Source organism: Sciurus carolinensis, chromosome 7 (assembly GCF_902686445.1).
Source record: "Sciurus carolinensis chromosome 7, mSciCar1.2, whole genome shotgun sequence".
Classification (NCBI taxonomy): domain Eukaryota; kingdom Metazoa; phylum Chordata; class Mammalia; order Rodentia; family Sciuridae; genus Sciurus; species Sciurus carolinensis.
Window position 1 is genome coordinate 109,195,012 of NC_062219.1, and position 20,727 is coordinate 109,215,738.

Genomic DNA, 20,727 nt, shown 5'->3' on the forward strand with positions numbered 1-20,727 from the left:
TTTGGCAAGACCTTATCTTGCTGTGTAGGAATCATAGATAAAGCATTGCCAACAACTCCATTATGCCAACTGAACGGGAGGCAACACCCCTATGGAATTCTGACCTGATGCTTGAAATCAGAGCAGAGGAGCTCCCCAGTGTGATGTGCTGCCAAGGGACACATTGGTTTTGTGGATAAGGCTTCCTGACTCTTAGATCTCAGTCATATCCCTCAACAAGGCATGGGTAAGGATCTGCAAATTCCATAACAACAAGCCAGGTACTGCCAAGGATAACTCTTTGCAGCATGAAGCTTTGCCTGGTGCTGGTGATAATGTGACTGTTTTCCTGAAGTAGTCTGGGCAGGAGAGCCAGTTCCACCTGTCATCTATTTCACCTGATTGCAGGAAATGTTATGCAGTCCCCTTCCCCAACTAATTGACAAAGGAATACATAAAAAATTACATTCCTGAAATTTCTTGCAGAATTTGTGTTAACAACTGTTTATGTATTAAAGTCGTCAACAATATGAATTGCTCATGACCTGCTTTCCCTCAGTCTAGAGAATGACCCTCAAAGTGAATTCTCTGATCAGTACCATCAGGGTTGCCAAGAACTTGTTAGAAATGCCACTTCTCAGAGTGAGGCTCAGAAAACTGTGTTTTCACACATCTTCCAGGTAACTGATACATGCATAGATTTCAGAACCACTGGCATGGAGTGATAGAGACTGAGAGTGTTACAGGCTGAGAACTAGTGGTGAGTATCCCAGGGGATGGGAAGCTTCCCTCTGTGGAAGGGTGGAGCCCCTGAGGGCTTTCTTGTTTCCTTTTCTATTGCTAAAACTTCTGTTAGCCTCAGTAATCATGAAAGTCTTGGGAATGGTCTGAGCAGAAAAATATCATATTGGATGGTGGTATTTTGGGCATTGTAATACATAACTGCTAAGAATGAAATGGGTTTGAGGCCTGGCTCCAAAACTTATTGACTTGGTTACATGGCCAAACCTTGTTACGTCATCTGTAAGTTAGGGGTAGAAATTCCTTTAAAGTTATCCTTAGGGGTACAGGACAGAAGCCTGAAAGTTCTTGGTATAACTGCCTGGCATTTGGTAAGCGAACAACAAATAGTGGCTATTATTAGTACTAATAATGGTGATGTTAATAATAAAGCATGAATTCTACACAGCAGGGTCACTACTGCAAAAAGTCATGCTTAAAGTAAAAACACAATTTGGGTGGTGGTGGGGAGTTGGGGAGGAAAATAGAGTTCAAATGTCAAACCTCAGTTCCCTCATGAGCAGCATAGACAGGCCATCTTATCTCCAGGTATGAAATGTCAGAGACAGCAATGGTTTCACAGGTAATTGGTATATTTAAACTGAAAAGTAGGTAAAGTGGCTGTTTGGTGACTGGAATACTAAAGTGGTTAAAAAAAATCTTTCTCCTTCTCTTCCTCTTATCCAGTGGAAAAATAACCCCCCAAATTTTAAATGTACAAAGGTCAGTGTGCTGTACTCAGGTAAAATACTTCTTTGGTATTCTATCTAGCTGGCTTAGAAAATGCCTGTCTAAAGGTAGTGGGAAGTCTACAAGGGAGCTGTGGAAAGGATTTCTAATAGTTTTTATTAGAAGATTTCTAATAGTTTTTCCTGGTTATTATTCTATAGAAAAATCAAATGACCCTTGACACAGATAAAGAAAAACAGCCCAAGCAAAAGAAGTCTTTTCAAGGGAATAATGCTGTTTCTAATTTTTTCCCTGTTAATATAAAATAGGCTTTAAAAACATTGCCAGAAAGCAATTAGTATAACTTCTATTTGTGACATTTCCAAATGTACTGTACTCTCAGGTTATATGGAGATCCCTTTCTAGCCCATCTCTCTCTCTGCTTTCTGTTTTTTTACTCTAAGGAAGTCCAACCACCACCCTCAGGGACCTTCTTCTGGACTCTCTTCCTGTCTCCCTCCCCCACCAGCAAATGTATATCCATTTTCCTTATCCAGGCCTTTCAGGTATCGGGAATAGTCCTGTATGGCAGTAATATGCATTTGACTGAGTGTTTAAATGAACCAAAATTTATGTTCTAAGCATAAGCAGAAGATATGTAAGTGGTGTGACTATGAACTGGTGAGATTGACTCTGTTTTCCAAAAAAAGAATTTCTACTTTTATTTGTTTATTCATTTGAGGAAGTCTAGTACCATAGAATCTGGACTCCACATTTGCATTACAGCTCTTACATGTAACCATGTGCCCTCTGGTAAATAATTTAGTCCCTCCAAATCCTCAGTTCCCCAACTGTAAAATAGGGAAGTTATGGTATCTGCCTACAGGCTCGTTAAGAGAACTGAAGAAATAGTACCTTCAGCAAAATTCCTGGAGTAAAGTATGTGCTCAGTACAAGTTAGTTATTATTATTATTAGGTTTTGTTTATTATTAATGTAAAAACATATGTAAGATAGAAATAGTCCTTATTATGCCTACCTTCCTGATTTCTTCTACTCCCCTCAAGCCCCACCAAGAAATAATCATTATTAAAAGTTTAGAATGTATCTTTCAAGACTTTATCCCTCCACACGGATGGGAGCCCACCACATGCATATACACATTCTGCTTGTAGACTTATATTTGAGGTTTATTTCAAAAACATTCATCCAGCAGTGGCACATGCCTGTAATCACTACAACTCAGGAGGCTGAGGCAGGAGAATGGCAAATTCTAGGCCAGTCTGATTAATTTAGCAAGAACTGAAAGCAACTTAGTGAAAGCCTATTTCAAAGTAAAATATTAAGAGAATTGGGGAGGTAGCTCAGTGGTAAAGTGACCCTGGGTTCAATCCCCAGTACCCCACCCCCCGCAAAAAAAAAAAAAAAAAAAGGAAAGAAAGAAAAGAAAAAACATTCATCCAAGAAATTTGGAAATTTTCTATGAAAACTGAACTCAATATGAAATACAGAAGGAAATACTAAACTGCCTTGCTTTACCTTGTTACTCATGCCCATAAAATGTGGGTCTAGAGAAGCACTTTTTTCTTAAATAAACAAACAAAAAACACAAAGATTCATACCCATCTCAAAGATGCCAACATTGTTTCCATCACAGTTATTAAGATTGTTATGTTGTCCCTCAGGGTAATTCCAAGAGAAGTATTCACTCTGACCTCTTTGTTACCCATCTCCAGCTCCATTCTCTCACCCCCAAATCCCCCTGCATCTCAATGTTGCTGTCAAGTTTCAAATCAAAATATAACTCTGGGAACTTCCTGCCCTTTCAGCCAATAAACTCCAGATTCATGTGCAAAAATGTACAGGAGACACAGGTATAAGCAAGGAGCAACTTTGTGAAAAAGTTGCACTTTGTCAGGGGCCAGCTACATCTATAACCAAGAGGTGAGACTTCATTGTGTATATGTACCACATTTTCTTTATCCATTCATCTGTTTAAAGGAATCTAGGTTGGTTCCATAGTTTAGCTATTGTGAATTAAGCTCCTATAAACATTGATTTACTGTGTCACTGCACTGTGCTGATTTTACGTCCTTTGAGTATAAACCAGGGAGTAGGATAGCTAGGTCAAACTGTGGTTCCATTCCAAGTTTTCTGAGGAATCACCATACTGCTTTTCATAATGGTTACACCAATTTGCAATCCCACCAACAATGTATGCATGTACTCCTCTCCCCACATCCTCACCAACATTTATTGTTACTTGTATTCTTTTTATTTATTTATTTATTTATTTTTATTATTGTAAACAAATGGGATACATGTTGTTTCTCTATTTGCACATGGAGTCAAGGCATACCATTTGTGTAATCATAAATTTACGTAGGGCAATGTTGCTTGATTCATACTGTTATTTTTTTTCCCCTTCCTCCCCACCCCTCCTACCCCAATTTTCCCTCTATACAGTCCTTCCTTCCTCCATTCTTACCACCCTCCTTATCCCTAACCCTAAACCTAACCCTAACTCTAACGCTAACACCTCCCTCCCCCCATTATATGTCCTCATCCGCTTATCAGCGAGATCATTCATCCTTTAGTTTTTTGAGATTAGCTTATCTCACTTAGCATGATATTCTCCAATTTCATCCATTTGCCTGTAAATGCCATAATTTTATCATTCTTCATTGCAGAGTAATATTCCATTGTATATATATGCCACAGTTTCTTTATCCATTCATCAACTGAAGGGCATCTAGGTTGGTTCCACAATCTGGCTATGGTGAATTGAGCAGCAATGAACATTGATGAGGCTGTATCTCTGTAGTATGCTGATTTTAAGTCCTTTGGGTATAGGCCAAGGAGTGGGATAGCTGGGTCAAATGGTGGTTCCATTCCAAGCTTTCTGAGGAATCTCCACACTGCTTTCCAGAGTGGCTGCACTAATTTGCAGCCCCACCAGCAATGTATGAGTGTACCTTTTCCCCCACATCCTCGCCAACACCTATTGTTGCTTGTGTTCTTGATAATCACCATTCCAATTGGGGTGAGATGAAATCTTAGGGTAGTTTTGATTTGCATTTCTCTTATTACTAGAGATGTTGAACATTTATTCATATATCTGTTGATTGCTTGTACATATTCTTCTGTGAAGTGTCTGTTCATTTCCTTAGCCCATTTATTGATTGGATTATTTGTATTCTTCGTGTAGAGTTTTTTTGAGTTCTTTATAGATTCTGGAAATTAGTGCTCTATCTGAAGTATGGTTGGCAAAGATATTCTCCCACTCTGTAGGTTCTCTCTTCACATTACTGATAGTTTCCTTTGCTGAGAGAAAGCTTTCTAGTTTGAATCTATTCCAGTTGTTGATTCTTGCTTTTATTTCTTGTGCTATTGGAGTCCTGTTAAGGAAGTCTGATCCTAAGCCAATAAGTTGAAGGTTTGGACCTACTTTTTCTTCTATAAGATGCAGGGTCTCTGGTCGGATTCCGAGGTCCTTGATCCATTTTGAGTTGAGTTTTGTGCAGGGTGAGAGATAGGGGTTTAATTTCATTCTGTTGCATATGGTTTTCCAGTTTTCCCAGCACCATTTGTGGAAGAGGCTATCTTTTCTCCATTGCCTATTTTTGGCCCCTTTGTCTAGTATGAGAAAATTGTATTTATTTGGGTTTGTGTCCATGTCCTCTATTCTGTACCATTGATCTACCTGTCTATTTTGGTACCAATACCATGCCGTTTTTGTTACTATTACTTTGTAATAGAGTTGAAGATCTGGTATTGCGATACCCCCTGCTTCACTCTTTCTACTGAGAATTGCTTTAGCTATTCTGGGTTTTTTATTCTTCCAGATGAATTTCATAATTGCTTGCTCTATTTCTGTAAGGTACATCATTGGGATTTTAATTGGAATTGCATTGAATCTGTATAGCACTTTAGGTAGTATGGCCATTTTGACAATATTAATTCTGCCTATCCAAGAACATGGGAGATCTTTCCATCTTCTAAGGTTTTCTTTAATTTCTTTCTTTAGTGTTCTGTAGTTCTCATTGTAGAGGTCTTTCACCTCTTTTGTGAGATTGATTCCCAAGTATTTTATTTTTTTCGATGTTATTGTGAATGGGGTAGTTTTCCTAATTTCTCTTTCTGAAGATTCATCACTTATGTATAAAAATGCATTGGATTTATGAGCATTGATCTTATAACCTGCTACTTTACTGAATTCACTTATGAGTTCTAAAAGTTTTCTGGTGGAATTTCCAGGTTCCTCTAAATATATAATCATGTCATCAGCAAACAGGGATAGTTTGAGTTCTTCTTTTCCAATTCGTATCCCTTTAATTTCTTTGGTTTGTCTAATTGCTCTGGCTAGAGTCTCAAGGACGATGTTGAATAGAAGTGGTGAAAGAGGGCATCCCTGCCTTGTTTCAGTTTTTAGGGGGAATGCTTTCAGTTTTTCACCATTTAGAATGATATTGGCCATGGGCTTAGCGTAGATGGCCTTTACAATGTTAAGGAATGTTCCCACTACCTGAATTTTTTCTAGTGTTTTGAGCATGAAGGGATGCTGTATTTTATCGAATGCTTTTTCTGCATCTATTGAAATAATCATGTGATTCTTAACTTTAAGTCTGTTGATATGGTGAATGACATTTATTGATTTCTGGATGTTGAACCAACCTTGCATCCCTGGAATAAAACCCACTTGATCGTGGTGCACTATCTTTTAAATATATTTTTGTATGCAATTTGCTAAAATTTTGTTGAGAATTTTTGTGTCGATGTTCATTAAGGATATTGGTCTGAAATTTTCTTTCCTCGATGTGTCTCTATCTGGTTTAGGTATCAGGGTGATATTGGCTTCATAGAATGAGTTTGGGAGGGTTCTCTCCTCTTCTATTTCATGGAATACTTTGAGGCGTATTGGAATGAACTCTTCTTTAAAGGTTTTGTAGAACTCGACTGAGAACCCATCTGGTCCCGGACTTTTCTTTGTTGGTAGGTTTTTGATGACCTCTTCTATTTCATTGCTTGAAATGGATTTATTTAAGTTGTGTATGTCCTCCTCGTTCAGTTTAGGTAATTCATATGTCTCTAGAAACTTGTTGATGTCTTCGAGGTTTTCTGTTTTGTTGGAGTATAGATTTTCAAAATAGCTTCTAATTATGTTTTGTATTTCACTCGTGTCTTTTGTGATATTTCCTTGTTCATTCCGAATTTTAGTAATTTGAGTTTTCTCCCTCTTTCTCTTTGTTAGTGTGGCTAAGGGTTTATCAGTTTTATTTTTTCAAGGAACCAATTATTTATTTTGTTAATATTTCCGATTGTTTCTTTTGTTTCAATTTCGTTGATTTCGGCTCTGATTTTAACTGTTTCCTGTCTTCTACTACTTTTGGTGTTGGTCTGCTCTTCTTTTTCTAGGACTTTGAGCTGTAGTGTTAAGTCGTTTATTTGTTGATTTCTACTTCTTTTTTTGAATGCGCCCCATGAAATAAATCTTCCTCTAAGTACTGCTTTCATAGTGTCCCAGAGATTTTGATATGATGTGTCTTTGTTCTCGTTTACCTCTAAGAATTTTTTTTATTTCCCTCCTGATGTTGTCTGTTATCCATTCATCATATAATAGTGTACTATTTAATCTCCAGGTATTGGAGATGTTTCTGTTTTTCATTTTGTCATTTATTTCTAATTTCAATCCATTATGATCTGATAGAGTACCAGGTAGTATATCTATCTTCTTGTATTTGCTAACAGTAGCTTTGTGGCATAAAATATGGTCTATTTAGAGAAGGATCCATGTGCTGCTGAGAAGAAAGTGTATTCATTCTTTGTTGGATGGTATATTCTATATATGTCAGTTAAGTCTAAATTGTTGATTGTGTTATTGAGATCTATGGTTTCTTTATTCAATTTTTGTTTGGACGATCTATCCAGTGGTGAGAGAGGTGTGTTAAAATCGCCTAGTATTATTGTGTTGTGGTCTATTTGATTTCTGGAATTGAGAAGGATTTGTTTGACGTACGTGGATGAGCCAATGTTCGGGGCATAGATATTTATGATTCTTATGTCTTGCTGATTTATGCTTCCCTTAAGTAGTATGTAATGTCCTTCTTTATCCCTTCTGACTAGTTTTGGCTTGAAGTCCACATTATCTGAAATGAGGATGGATACTCCAGCTTTTTTGCTGTGTCCGTGTGCATGGTATGTTTTTTCCCATCCTTTCACCTTTAGTCTATGGGTATCTCTTTCTATGAGATGAGTCTCTTGCAGGCAGCATATTGTTGGATTTTTCTTTTTAATCCAATCTGCCAGTCTATATCTTTTGATTGATGAGTTCAGGCCATTAACATTCAGGGTTATTATTGTGATATGATTTGTATTCCCAGTCATTTGACTCATTTTTGTTTTTGACATGATTTGGTTTCTCCTTTATTTGGCTATTCCTTTAGGCTAGTTCCTCCCGTTGCTAATTTGCATTGTTGTTTTTCATCTGTTCCTCATGGAACATTTTGCTGAGAATGTTCTGTAATGCCGGCTTTCTTTTTGTAAATTCCTTTAGCTTTTCTTTATCACGGAAGGATCTTATTTCGTCGTCAAATCTGAAAGTAAGTTTTGCTGGGTATAAGATTCTTGGTTGGCATCCGTTTTCTTTTCTTTTTTTTTATTGTAAACAAATGGGATACATGTTGTTTCTCTGTTTGTACATGGCATAAAGGCATACCATTTGTGTAATCATAAATATACATATGGTGATGTTGTTTGATTCATTCTGCCATTTTTTCCCTTCCCCCCACCCCTCCCACCCCTCTTTTCCCTCTATACACTCCTTCCTTCCTCCATTCTTGCCCCCCCAACCCTAACTCTAACCCTAACACTAACCCCTCCCACCCCCCATTATGTGTCATCATCCACTTATTAGCGATATCATTCGTCCTTTGGTTTTTTGAGATTGGCTTATCTCACTTAGCATGATATTCTCCAATTTCATCCATTTGCCTGCAAATGCCATAATTTTTTCATTCTTTATGGCAGAGTAATATTCCATTGTCTATATATACCACAGTTTGTTTATCCATTCATCAATTGAAGGACATCTAGGTTGGTTCCACAATCTGGCTATTATGAATTGAGCAGCAATGAACACTGATGTGGCTGTATCTCTGTAGTATGCTGATTTTAAGTCCTTTGGATATAGGCCAAGGAGTGAGATAGCTGAGTCAAATGGTGGTTCCTTTCCAAGTTTTCTAAGGAATCTCCACACTGCTTTCCAGAGTGGCTGCACTAATTTGCAGCCCCACCAGCAATGTATGAGTGTACCTTTCTCCCCACATCCTCTCCAACACCTGTTGTTGCTTGTATTCTTGATAATTGCCATTCTAATTGGGGTGAGATGGAATCTTAGGGTGGTTTTGATTTGCATTTCTCTTATTACTAGAGATGTTGAACATTTTCCCATATGTTTGTTGATTGTTTGTAGATCTTCTTCTGTGAAGTGTCTGTTCATTTCCTTAGCCCATTTGTCAATTGGATTATTTGCATTCTTGGTGTAGAGTTTTTTGAGTTCTTTATAGATTCTGGAGATTAGTGCTCTATCTGAAGTATGATTGGCAAAGATTTTCTCCCACTCTTTAGGCTCTTTCTTTGCATTGCTGATAGTTTCCTTTGCTGAGAGAAAACTTTTTAGTTTGAATCTATCCCAGTTATTGATTCTTGTTTTTATTTCTAGTGCTATGGGAGTCCTGTTGAGGAACTCTGGTCCTAAGCCAACATGTTGAAGCTCTGGACCTACTTTTTTTTCTATAAGATGCAAGGTCTCTGGTCTAATTCCGAGGTCCTTAATCCATTTTGAGTTTAGTTTTGTGCACAGTGAGAGATAGGGGTTTAATTTCATTCTGTTGCATATGGTTTTCCAGTTTTCCCAGCACCATTTGTTGAAGAGGCTATCTTTTCTCCATTGCATAATTTTGGCCCCTTTGTCTAGTATGAGAAAATTGGGCATCCGTTTTCTATCAGGGCTTGGTATATGTTGTTCCAGGCCCTTCTAGCTTTTAGGGTCTGGATTGAAAAATCTGCTGATATTCTTATTGGTTTTCCCCTGAATGTAATTTGATTCTTTTCTCTCACAGCCTTTAAAATTCTGTCTTTATTTTGTATGTTAGGTATTTTCATAATAATGTGCCTTGGTGTGGGTCTGTTGTAATTTTGTATATTTGGAGTCCTATAAGTCTCTTGTACTTGGTTTTCCATTTCATTCTTCAGATTTGGGAAATTTTCTGATATTATTTCATTGAATAGATTGTTCATTCCTTTGGTTTGTTTCTCTAAGCCTTCCTCAATTCCAATAATTCTTAAATTTGACTTTTTCATGATATCCCATAATTTTTGTAGATTCTGTTCATGATTTCTTACCATCTTCTCTGTTTGGTCAACTTTGTTTTCAAGATTAAATATTTTTTCTTCAATGTCTGAGGTTCTGTCTTCCAGGTGTTCTATCCTATTGGTTATGCTTTCTATGAAGTTTTTAACTTGGTTTATTGTTTCCTTCATTTCAAGGATTTCAGTTTGTTTTTTTTTTCAGTATCTCTAACTCTTTATTGAAATGATCTCTTGCTTCCCGTATTTGCTCTTTTAACTGTTGATTGGTGCGATCGTTTAATGCCTGCATTTGCTCTTTCATCTCCTCCTTCAGTGCCTGCATTTGCTCTTTCATCTCCTCATTAGTTTCCCTGATCGTTTTAATTATGTACATTCTGAACTCCCTTTCTGACATTTCTTCTGCTGTGCTGTCATTGGGTTTTATTGATATAGTATCTAGGTTTGTTTGGGACATTTTCTTCCCTTGTTTTCTCATATTGGTCAGATGTCAGTGGGACTCTGAGATATTGCAGATTTCCTGTATTGGCTTATAGTGTCCCTGTAGATTTCCAGTGTATCACCTCCCAGCCTTCAGTAGCCTGAAGTCTTAGAGGAACTTGATAATGCAGTGCTTCCGAAGAAAGCTGCCCCTAGCCCGCTACTGGTTCCAGGGCTTGGAGCTGGCTCTGTGCAGAAAGGCTCTCACTGGAGGGCCTGCTCTGAGAAGCTGGCCATGTAGGAGGAGCCCACCGCTGGAGTGAGCATGGCTACCTGGGGAAGACTCTAGCTGCCCTGCCCTGCTCTGATAAGCCACCCCTATCCATGCCTGCAGCTCAGGCCGAGCTTCACCCAGTGGGGGATACTCACCCCATGGCTCTATTTTAGTCTGAATCTCTCAATGCCCCCCCTTCTTGAATCCTGGGTTCTGGAGTGACTGGAGATGCAGTCACCCTCTAGTCCGCCATCTTGGATCGACCTGTGGAAAGAGCCTGCAGCTGGAGGGGGCAGGGCCACCTGGAGAAGTCTCTGGCTGCCTTGCCCTGATCCCAGCGGCTGCCTGCGGGTCAGAGCTCTCCATTGGCTCGGGGACTTGTGGCTGGCTCTGTGTAGAAAGGCTCTCACTGGGTGGTCTGCTCCGAGAAGCTAGCCTTGAAAGGAGCCTCCACTTGTATTCTTGATTGTTGCCATTCTAACTAGTGTGAGATGAAATCTCAGTGTAGTTTTGATTTGCATTTCCCTAATTACAAGGATGTGGGAAATTTTTTCATGTTTGTTGATTGATTATATTTCTTCTGTGAAGTGTCTGTTCAGTTCCTTAGCCCATTTATTGATTAGGTTATTTGATTTTTGGTGTTGAGTTTTTTGAGTTCTTTATATATCCTGGAGATTCGTGCTGTATCTGAAGAGTGTGTGGTAAAGATTTTCTCCCATTCTATAGGCTCTCTCTTCATGTTATTAATTTTTTTCCTTTGTGAGAAGAAGCTCTTTGGTTTGTGTCCATCACATTTATTGATTCTTTGATTTTACTTCTTGAACTTTAGGAGTCCCATGTTCTTGGATAGGCAGAATTAATACTGTCAAAATGGCCATACTACCAAAACTGTTATACAGATTTAATGCAATTCCTATTAAAATCCCAATGATAGTCTTCATAGAACTAGAAAAAAAAAAACATGAAATTCATTTGGAAAAATAAGAGACCCAGAATAGCCAAGCAATCTTAGTAAGAAGAATGAAGCAGGAGGCATCACAATACCAGATCTTAAACTGTCCTACAGAGCTATAGTAACACAAATGGCATCATATGGGCACCAAAATAGACACATAGACCAAATGTACAGAATGGAAGACACAGAGACAAACCCATATAAATATGGTTATCTCAAAGTAGACAAAGATGCCAAAAACATACATTGGAGGAAAGATAGCCTCTTCAACAAATAGTATTGGGAAAACTGTAAAAATATATGTAGAAATGAAATTAAACCCCTATCTCTTACTCTGCATAAAACTCAACTCAAAGTGGATCAAAGACTTAAGCACTAGAATGGAGACCCTGCACCTAAGAAGAAAGAATGGGCCCAAATCTTCACCATGTGGGCTTAGGAGTTGACTTCCATAAGTTCTTACATGGAGCACTTCCTTTTCCTGAAGGTATTCTAATAGTTTGGGAATAGGTCCTTTCTCTGCATTTAGCTGCAGGGAAATTAGGGGATCTGACCAATTTGAATTCAGTATGCATGATAAGTTCTACCACACAGGCTCCATCCTCAGACTGCACGGATGTGACAGAAAAAAATAATTAACCAGATTGTTTGCAAAGATTGTGCACTTTTATGGCCTTTATTAATATTGGTAGTCATGCAAACTTTGGAACGAGCAACCAAGTTTAGTGATTCTAGGTTTGGGTCGTGAGCAGATTGGCTTAGAAAAGGACATTTACCTTCATGCATTTCCTAAGGGAAGAGAATATATCTTGAGTTCTTTCACCTTTACTAACCTCGCTAGGTCAACTTGTATTTTTAGCAAACACCATTGGAGTACAATTCACTCAGGAAAACAAACAGCATTTTCTGAAAAGGGTTCTGCTTGGGTGGACTGGGTCTTACTTTGGGCCTTAGAAACAATATTGGCACTTACTGTGAACCAGGCACTGTTCTAGCACTGGGGATGCAGTGATAACAAGATGAACAAGGGAAATGAAGTTCCTGCCCTTATGGAAACCAGGTGTCTGTCCCTTGTCATGCATTCATGTTGTTACAAACTCATTACGAGTCTGCAACTTTCAAGTTTGTCTGGCTAGTGTCTTCTTGCTTTTAACCTCTGCTATCTTGCAAGGTGTCATTTTTAAAATTGATCTGGAGAACATGGACCTTGTCAATAAATAACTCAGTGCTCATCTGCTTTCATGTCTAGTTCCAAAAGAAAAACTTTTCATTCATTGTGCTGTTTCACTCACTTAGAAAACCCACTCATTCTTCCACCTTTACAAATTTCACTGCCTTTCAAGGGACAGGGTTTCCATGTCGTGCATGAAGACTTTCCTGCCTCTATCAACCCCCTCTCCTCTGAATTTTGTAGTACTCAGATGCTAGGATGCTATGGTGGGGCATTATTACATACTCTTTACATCATTTGCTTGTTTTCACCTCCATTAATCCTCTTTCACCAGCTAGACTGCATAGTCCTTACTATGAGGATGTTACTTTATTCTTTGATGGCAGCTCATTGGCATGAGACTTAACATATGAATGGTAGCTTTTCATTTGCCAATTAAAAAGTTTTAAATAATTGAGTTATGTTCTGAGTCATTCACATACGTAGTCATTTAACATATTTTAAGTTCCTATTGTATCCTAAATGACATGGTATCATGGAAGATAGAAAGGAAGTTGAAAACATAGTGTTTGCCATTGAGTCAACAATTCAATAATTTTGAGATAAAAAATAACACCATCTTGTAATTTTTGGTTTCTGTTCCCAAAAACTTCTCATATATGAATATGTGTATGCATGTGTATTTGTGAGTGTGTGGGGTGTAAATTATTTTTTATTTATAAGAGGAAATATCAACTGTAACCTATCTTAGAGAACTTCTATATTATGCTGGAATTGTCTATCAAAAAACAAGGCAATTGGATAAAGTCAAACATCATACAGATATTCAAAATGTATGGAAGAAACCACCAGAAGACTGACCTGTATTTTCTCAATGCTAACCAATTAGTGCTTGCACTGGTCCTAAGTAATAGGACTTTTCCCTTTTCATGCAATCTGAAAAATGAACATTACCCTGGTCAAAACAATTTTTCCTTCTTTATTATTCATTTTTAAACCTGGTGTAACAAAAAAAGTAGCTCTGGATAAGATAGGTAAAATCTGGTCAAATGAGATATGGAAAGTAAGATCCATTCATTTAATGTGGTTTCATATATGCACCTCAACACACTATGATCCAAAGCCATTCACACCTCCATTTTTTGTTTTGTTTTGTTTTGGTTTTGGTACAGGGATTGAACTCGGGGGCACTTGACCACTGAGTCACATCCCAACCCTATTTGCAATTTATTTAGAGAAAATCCCAGCAGCTCAGGAGGCTGAGACAGGAGGATCGTCAGTTTAAGGTCAGTCTCAGCAAAAAGCAAGGCGCTAAGCAACACCTCTGTTTTTCTATAAACACAAAAATGAAGACCTTTAAGTAGCTTTCCACCTCAGTGCTCTCTATTTTTTTGCCAAGCCCATCTGGGCAAGCCAAAATGAGATACATTTCCTTCTTGGTAGTTGTTTGGTGTATAAACTTCTTACTGTGTGTGTTCTCATGTGTTCTCTGCCTGCTCGTGCTGTGCCCCTGGGCTTTGAATGGTGCTCAAAATGTGGGCTTGTTCTTTAACTTAATAGTAACAACACTGACTTATGAAATGCTTGAGGAAATACCTAATGTTGCATAAAAGAGCTGACTTAGATGTTATTTGTGGCATGTGGCTGCCATTAGAAATGGAGCCAAAGACCATCTCAGTGTCCTGAGACTAAATAGTACTGGGGTTGAGGCAAAGTCCTTTTGTGTGGGGAAGGGAAGGCATCTTATCTCTCAAGGTATGATGGGTCGATTTTGCTCCTGGATTGCTACAGTTTTCGTTCTCATCCTGTTGTGGTGCTTTTCACTTTACATGCATGTATGTATAAATGTACACATCTAAGAATCTTTCTGATTTTTTCATTCTACAAATCCAAATAAAATGATGATTTATATTTGTGGTTTGGTTTGTTTTGCTCGACAACAAATGGTAAAGCCAGAAATGATACCAGGTGGATCTGTGTAACATCACTCAAGATTAGATATGGAAACCTTGGAAACACTTGGGGCACCTTTTTAACATGGCTGCTCTACCTTTCTAGTGTCTTGAAAATCAATGAGATGTGCTTTTGAATCCAAGAGTGGAAGGAGAATAAGTGGTCAAATTCCAAAGGAGAGAGAGAAAAAGAAAGATAATTGAGAATGTGGGTCAATAAGGGGGCACATGCTTGAGTCCCCATCCTAATATCATATGCCAGGATCTGTTTATGGTCTGGAAAATAGGGAACCCACAAAGAAAAGAAGAGTTTTAGTTTAAACGCCTAAGCTTCCATGACTCTAACTGAGTGATTTCTTACTGGTTTTCTATTTTCATACTGGAACATGCTGGAGCAGTTTGGGTTTCCATGGGGTAAGAGGATTCCTCTGTCACATATGGTAGTTTGTTCTTTACCTATTTCTTTCTATCGCCAGATTTCAAGTTCTTTAAGTGGAAGATCACAGGACTCACTCATCTATATATCCTCAGACTTAGCATTAATTCTATAAAAATTTTCAGTGAATGAAGGAATGAAAGAATTAATGGGCAGTAAAACAGAGAATCCTGCTGAAAACTCTTTTCTCTACATGATTTTCCAAGGAAGATTTCCACTTTTTAATTTTAAATATTGCTGTGAAGCATGGTTTTGGCCTAAAATTAACAGGAAGGAAAAGGAGAAGCCTGTTATTCCATTTAAAAAACCATAGACCTGAAAGGGGGGGCACATTTTATGGAAATTTAAGGAGGGTAATTGAAAAAAATTATTACGGCAGAAGAATGCAAATATTCAATTGTTTAGCTTAAACATCTCTTCCATATACCCCACTCCCCACACACTCCCACTCATGCACTCACACAGCATCTGAATGAAATACACAAGACTAAAGTCTACAAATTTCCTGGTGTTAAGAATAAGTTTCAAAGTAGAATTTTAATGGGTATGTTATTCTTTAATGGTGTTGTACTAAATTTAATTTAAACAATCCCTCATTGTGAATATAAAGTAAAGAATTAATCTTACCCAAAGAGTAGCCCGGCTGTTGTCCTTGGCTACCTAGATAATCTCTAGGCCCTTGTAATATCCTAAGCATGTCTTTGTTTACCTGGGGTCTTGGGACACATGTAACTGTCTAATAATATGGTTTATGATGGGGCTTTGGGCCATGTGGTATCCACTCTACCTCCAGATGGGCTGGAGATTGAAGGTCAGTTACATGGTCAATCAGCTATGGTTACATGATCAAGTCCCAGTAAAATATCTGGACACACAAGATTCAAGTGGTTTTCTCTCTGGTTGACAATACTCTGCCTTTCTCTCTCTCTCTCTCTCTCTCTCTCTCTCTCTCTCTCTCTCTCTCTCTCTCCCTCTCACACACACACACACACACACACACACACACGCCAGGAGAGTTGTCACTCTGTAGTCAACTGGAAGAGGACAAATGGAAGCTCCCATTTAGAACTTACCTGGATTCTGCCATATGTACATCTGACCTTAGCTGATTTTAATCTGCATTCTTTCATTGTAACAAACTGTAACCACAAGTATAACAGCTTCCAGTGAGTTCTGTGATGCCTTCTAGTGCATTATTGAAACTGAAGGTGTCCTTGAGAACCTCCACCCCTAACAGCTGACATCAGAAGTGAGGGTGATTTTGTGACGTGTGCTCAACCTTACAGGAACTTTTGTATTACTATGACCAAAAGACCTGACCAGAACAACTTCAAGAAGGAAAAGATTATTTTGGCTCATGGTTTTAGAGGTTCAGTTTATGGTCAGACAACTCCATATCTCTGGGCCCGAGGTGAGGCAGAACATCATGGTGGAAAGGTGAGACAAAGGAAAACAGCTCAGGACATGGCAACCAGGAAGCAGAGGGAGAGCTCCTCTCACCAGGGACAAAATATAAACTTTAAAATTACTCCTCTAGTGATCCACTTCCTACCGTCATGCCCTGTCTACCTACAGTTATCACCTAGCTAATCCATATCAGTGGAGTAACCAACTGATTAGGTCACAACTTTTATAATCAAATCATTTCACCTTTGAACAACCTTGCATTGTCTTCCACACGAGCTTTTGGCAGACACCTCATATCTAAACCATAACAATATCTTAACACATATAATGGAAGCCCTTCATTCCCATGAAAGGTTCTTGCACACATAGGGTGCTTGATAAATGTTATGACAAAGAATAAATGGATAGATTTGTGAAAGCCAGTGCCCAAATCCTAGGTCTGTTATTAGAAAAATAGACAACTTTTTAAAGTATAAGTTCTTCAAATATTGCAGCTATCTAAGGACACTTCTTTATATACATTGGAAAGATTGATGAAATTACTATATTTTGAGAGAAAGTGCTCTTTGGGCCTGGAAAGGAATGGAAAACAGATGTTCAACTTTCCAGCAACTTGGTTGATGACCAAGGATGATAGGTCCCTGCTCACTGCCAATGTAGCCCTGGAAATAATTCTGTCTTCCTCCCAGGGCCAGATTCATGCGTGTGTGACCTGTGAATCACAGGGCCCTACATTCAGAAGGGCCCATGCTTGGTTTAATGCTTCATTGTCACTGACTAAGAATTCTGAATTTTTTAACAAGGGGTCCTAATTTTCATTTTGTACTGGGCTCTGCAAATTATGCACCAGATGCTAGCTCCTACTAACAGGCAGCTTCTCAAAAAGCTTACTGATGAGGGCAACCAAAAACTGTTAAGTAGCTAAACTGTAAGCATTTTAAAGTTGGGGTAACTCTCAGAAAACTATAACTCAAGGAAAAAAGTAATCTTACCAATGCAGTTTCCCTTAGTCATATTAACACTTATTTTAAAATCTGCTAATTTTTTTGTGGTCTGTTCTCTGCCCTGTGTCTAAATATATGAACGGTTTTCACTTTGTGCTCTTCTAGGTCTTTCTCCTCCTTTCTTATCAGGGTCTTTTAGTTTCTTTTCTCTTCTCTATTCTTTCTTTCAGGATCTACCTCTGCCTTTGTTATAAGGAAGAAAACCATAATTAAAACTAAATTTGAATTTATGAAATATATTATGTTTTCATTTCATTTTTTAAATGAGTTAAATTCGTACTCTGTATTTACATTTATCCTTTGCAAAAACTTCAATTATCATTTTTTATCATATAACGTGATACTTTTTCCCTTTGAATTTGGGACCTGTTCAAAGAGAAAACAAAACAAATAAGCAAATAAAAAAATTCTAAGCAAAGTTAGGAACTTTCGCTCACATTCAAATCTCTCTAACTTCCTCTTCTGTTCCCAACTGAGGGAAACTGCTTTTAAGAGATTCATGTGATTAGATTAGGTCTATCTTCAGGTCTACTGATTAGTGAACTCAATTATATTAGTACATGTAGAAGATCTAATCACAGGAGTAACACCAGAGAGTGACCACAGGGGCCCTCTTAAAAATCCTATTACAGGATAGGCTTGACCTATTCAGAGAAGGACCCAGGAGATGAATGCACAAAGGCTGGCAAAGTTTAAGCCAGAGGTTCTCAATCATGGACCACAGTTTACTAGGTTTTCATAATAATAATAATAATAATAATATTTAATTTGCCTTTTTCACTTTCAGGTGAAAGTGACCCTTTTGGGTGTGCATACCGTAAAACTTTCCAATGGCTATAGGTCATGTGAAATCAGCACAGATGAAATATGTAGTTGGCTACCATATCCATAGGTTTGCATCTGTGGGTTCAACTAACTCCTAGTCAAAAATATTTGAGGAAAAAAATCGCTTCTGTACTGAATATGCACAGACTTCCATTTTTATCATTATTCCTTGAATGATGATTTAATAGCATTTACATTGTATTAGGTATTATAAGTAATATTGAGATAATTTAAAGTTATGGGAGGGTGGACAGGCTATATGCAAATACTACACTATTTTTTAAAATATATACATATTTTTAGTTGTCAGTGGATCTTTTATTTTATTTATTTATATGTGGTGCTGAAGATCGAACCCAGGGCCTCACACATGCCGGACAAGCATTGTACCACTGAGCCACAACTCCAGCCCCTACTACACCATTTTATACAAGGGATTGAACAACCATCAATTTTGATATTCACAGGGATCTGGAACCAATTTCCTGTGGATACCAAGAGATGACATACAAGTATATGAATACACACGAGAATACAGCTCTTAAAAGAAAGGGTTGCAGTTTCCAGGAAGAGTGGAGCCTAATGATTGCATTTTTCATTCTCTGGCCCATCAAGTAGGAAAATGTATACTAAGTCACTCATCTGGAAAACATTACCCCTTATCAATATTAACTATATGAGTAATTAAATGACAAATTTTAAAATGTATTTATTTCATTTCATTTATTTGCAAATTTATTTATTTACTTATGGTACTGAGGATTGAACCCACAGACACTTCAGCACTGAGCTACACCCCCAGTCCTTTTCTTGTTTTTACTTTGAGACAGGGTCTCACTAAGTTGCCTAGACTGGTCTTGAGTTCATTATCCTCCTGCCTCAGATTCCTGAGTCTCTGGGATTACAGGAGCACACCATCACACCTGGCTTATTTATTTCACTTCAATTTCTTTTGGCAATAATAAACCTATTACATGTTAAAATAACACTTTTATGAAGAGTAGTCATGCTTTCTAAAACAAAAAACAATGAGTGACAGAATGTTGTTTCACATTTTTGCAAACCTCTTTAATGTCTTTAATAGACAGTTAATATTGATAAAAATAACTTTAAAAAACCAAAAACATTGACAAAACTCTAATTTTTAATAGTATAAAGGGGTCCTGAGACAAACAAGTGTGAGAACTGCTTGTTTGAAGCAAAAGCAGTGTTTTGAGCAAAGCCTACCAGGAGAAAATGCATTTTATTTGGAATAGATACACCTTCTTTTTTGCACTGTTAGCCTTAGAGAAAAAAAAAAATTCATTCAACTGATTTTGTCAAATGAGTGACTCAATAAATACTTCCCCACTCAATGGACCAGAGAATAAAAATATAATCATCAGGCTCCACTCTTCCAGGAAGCTGCAACCCCGATTCTAGAAGAGATAGCAGGACCATGCTTAGGACCTGGGCCAAGCTGAACATGTTTCTACTCTGTGCCTCTAACCAGAGAAATGCCTTCCCTTCTCAAGCGTGTGAGTCCCTTAACAAAGATCTCACTCTCAATGAAGATTGTCTCCCCCTTTAGTTTTCATTCTTAGCTTCTCTTGCTTTTTAATTATAATTTTAAAGATTTGAGAAGTGATAAATATATGAGAGTTGCATACAGAATAAAACTGCATTGTACCAGAAAGCCGCATTGCCTGTGGTTCCCAGTCTGCCTGAGCACAGCACTGTGGTTCAAATACCAGCTTCATTATTTACTGTGTGACTTTGGGCAAGTATTTAAGCTCTCCTAGCCTATATTAAAATTTACAAGTTCATTTAAAAGTCATTATGAGAATTGAATAAGTAAGATAGTGTGGGTGCAGTACTTACCACATTGCCTGATGTACAATATTTTATAACTATTATAGTAATTATTAAAAGTATACATGGATCATGATTCTTCCATTTATGCCCCAAAGTATGCTTTTCCAGATTGTAGAAGCCTGTTATTAGTATGTCCACAAAATTCAGTATTTTCTCTAAGTCTACTAAGTAAAAAAGTATGTCATAATATCATTAGTCAAAATTATAGAGCACTTACTAGGTACCAGACACTGGACTAAGCACTTTATGCATATTAACTCATGTAAGTCTACAACTCCATGAGAGAGGCAGATCATACCTGTTCCTATTTTATAGGTAAGGAAACTGAGGCGAACAGTGGCTAGAAGTCTTGCCCAGTGTCATATGCACAGTAAGTGGCAGAGCCAGAGTTCACATGATGGTCAGTGGTCTTTTTTTCTGTCTATATACTTAAGTCCAGTCTTGACTTTACATTCTTCCTGGTAGAAAATGACTTTCTGAAGTCAGGACATGTGTGGTAGGTGTCTCTTACTCCTTACAAAACTGAGAGTACAATAGAGAACATTTATTCTTGAATAATTGGCTTTATCTTGACGTTACATTCAGATCTTCATTTAGGAGAGAAACATAATTTTCAAAGAAATATTTTTAATAGC